Source organism: Geospiza fortis, unplaced genomic scaffold (genome assembly GCF_000277835.1).
Source record: "Geospiza fortis unplaced genomic scaffold, GeoFor_1.0 scaffold96, whole genome shotgun sequence".
In the NCBI taxonomy this organism is placed as follows: domain Eukaryota; kingdom Metazoa; phylum Chordata; class Aves; order Passeriformes; family Thraupidae; genus Geospiza; species Geospiza fortis.
The window spans coordinates 981,872-984,884 of record NW_005054454.1 but is presented as its reverse complement, the minus strand read 5'-3'; positions in this window follow the sequence as shown (position 1 = coordinate 984,884).

Below are 3,013 nucleotides of genomic sequence, written 5' to 3'. Positions count from 1 at the left end.
GGGATAACTCCCAAATACACACTGTGATTTACAGGTGATTCCAGAGTCCTTTTAGCTGTACAACTATTGAATACCCAAAATACAAATGCATATTCATAACTTTGGTACATCCCATTCCCCACTTCGTATGGTAATTAGTCCAAAAGCCATTAAGCATGCCTGGCTTGTTCCTCAAAATGAGTCAGTGCTGCCTTTCATGGGGAGGGGTCCCAAAATGAGGAAGTAAATGAAGTCTTCCTCATTCTGACCTTTCTACCTTTTCAATGCAAATCTGACAAATGGACCCTTGGTAGAACTCCCATTCCCCATCTTCAATTGGTTTCAGAGCAGAGGAGGCCACAATTGTCTCATGTTCCTAAAAGCTACTTTTCAGTTTCTATATTCTTCATTATAAACCCAGCTAACCAAACATTGTGCTGACAAACAATCAGTTATTAGTTAACTACTAACTCTTAACTTCATCAAGGCCTACTCATTTATTTTGATTAACTCCAATAAAGCTTACCTCTAACTAAAACCTCAGCTCCTCTAAAATCCCTAAATTCTTTGAAGTTTATGTCTCCAGGTTCCTCCCAGGGCAGGAGCAGTGTGGGGAAGGCAGCTCAGCAGCCAGGAAAAGCCCCCTCAGAGGGAATCCCAGAATGGATTGGGTTGGGAGGGATTTTAAGGGTCACCCAGTGCCATGGGCAGGGACACCTTCCACTGTCCCAGGTGTCTCCAGGTCCCGTCCAACCTGGCCTGGGAAAGGAGAACTTATCCCAGCGCCTTTATTTTTAATCTAAGGTTGTAGGAGACGTTTGGGATTTGCCCTCCTTGGCCACCCCTCAGCTCAGACCTTGTCGAGTTCCCTTTGCAGAGGGCACAGATCCCTTTGGAGGTGGATTTGTGCATCCCAGCCTGGCACTTGCACTGCACAACCCCATGGATGGTTACCTGGGAGCAGCTCCCTGAGCTGTGGCCTCGCTGGTGCTCAGCAGCTGGGAGCCCTGGGAGGGAAGGGCTGGATTCCTTCTGGAAAATTCTGCTTGTTCTGGCACCTTCCTGCTCACCCTGTGCAGCCTCGTATCCAGAATGTGGCAGGTGGATAAAGCTGCAATCCCAAATTCTAAGATCAAATCAAAACTTTGTTCCAAGAGCTCAACAGGAAAGATGTGGAGCTCTTGGAACAAGTCCAGAGGAGCCACAGAGCTGCTCCAGGGCTGGAGCCAGGCTGGGAGAGCTGGGGGTGCTCACCTGGAGAGGAGAAGCTGCAGGGAGAGCTCAGAGCCCCTGGCAGGGCCTGAAGGGCTCCAGGAGAGCTGCAGAGGGACTGGGGACAAGGCCTGCAGGGACAGCACCCAGGGAATGGCTGCCAGTGCCAGAGGGCAGGGCTGGATGGGATCTTGGCAATGAGGAATTGTTCCCTGGCAGGGTGGGCAGGGGCTGGGATGGAATTCCATCCCTGGATCCCTGGCAGTGCCCAAGGCCAGGCTGGACACTGGGGACAGTGGGAGGGGTCCCTGCCATGGATCTGGATGAGCTTTAAGGTCCCTCCCAACCCAAACCATTCCATGGTTCCACAAGTTTAGGCCTGCCTACAACAGCAGCTTAACCAAAGCCCTGGTTGTGCTCATGGCTGGGAGCACCTTTGGGCTGGGGCTTATGGCTGGAAGGCACCAAAAAGACATTCCATGGAATTCTGGGGTTTGCCTGGCTTTAATTCCATTAAAAAACCCCCTTTGGCTGGGAACAAAAATGTCCTGGCATCTCATGGTCCTGGTGAGTGTGCCTGGGGTGGGACTTCAGAAGGAGACAATTCCTCAGGTGTTTTCCCTGACTGCAGGGTGAAGGGTTTGGGATTTTGGGAGCTCTGAGGCAGAGGGGAACTCTGCTCCTGGGGGATTCTTTGGGGCTCCCAGCAGGCCAAGGTGGGGATTTTGGCTCCTGCTCTCCCTGCTTGGCCCTCTAAAGGTGCCAGTGTGTGTTTGGTCCAATTCCTGGGAATGCTGACACAATCCATCCCAGTTTTCTCGAGCTGGGCTCTAACTAAGGCTGGGCAGGCAGAGGTGGAGCAGACAAGGGGTGTTTGTCTGCTCCTTACCCAGCTGGGTGTTCCAAAGGGAATTGCTGCTGCTCCAGGTGCTGCCAGCTCCTCCTCTGATCCCGGGCATTCCACATCTTCCATCTTGGCTGGATTTTCCCTGTTGTTCAGCTGGAAAACTGTAACAAGCTCAGGTTGCCCTTCCAGCTGAGCCTTTACTGAGGCAAAATTGAATTGTTGTGTTCATTGCTCCTGTATGGGCTGATAAAGAGCTGTCACAGTGCATGCATTAGGCCTTGCACTGCTGCAATTTTCCCTTTTTAATTTTTTTTTTTTTTAATTTCCTGAGGAATCTCAAGCCTCACATCCCCTCTTGGGTTCTTTTTTTCCCTTAAATGAATGAGGTATCACTTGAGGTTGAAACCTAAACTGCTGCTCCCCTCCCTTGCCCCCGAGGAGAGGTTGGATCCAGCTCATCCTCTTGCCTCCAAACCTCAGTGCCTTGGATATTCAATGACATTCCAGCCTGGACCACACCAGGAGCTCTGTGCTCGGCATCTCAATTCCAGAGCTGGCCACTTCTCCTCCCGCCCCAGTTCCTCCTGTCATGTGGGCTCTGCGGTGCTGGAGGGCAATGCTTGACCTAAAAAAATGAAGGAATTATTTTCAGATGTCCCCCAAGAGTGGCACTTCCAGCCCTGGAGAAGTGGTGGCATCTCAGAACAATTGATTGGAAGAAGTGGTGGCAGCTTTCCCAGAAACTGCGCTCCCTGGCACGGAGCTGGGGGAGGTTTCCTTGCTGAGGAGGAGACTCCATGTGGGAACTGCCAGGGGACAGTGGGAAGTGGGGCTTGGATGGGTTTCAACCCCCTGATCCCAGGAAATGAGAATCCCAGGAACTTTCTGGCTCAGGCAAGGAGGAGGCATCAATGGAGGAGAACTGGGAGCATCCTGAGCTTCCATCATTTAGGGCTGGAGACCTTTTCTGAGCTC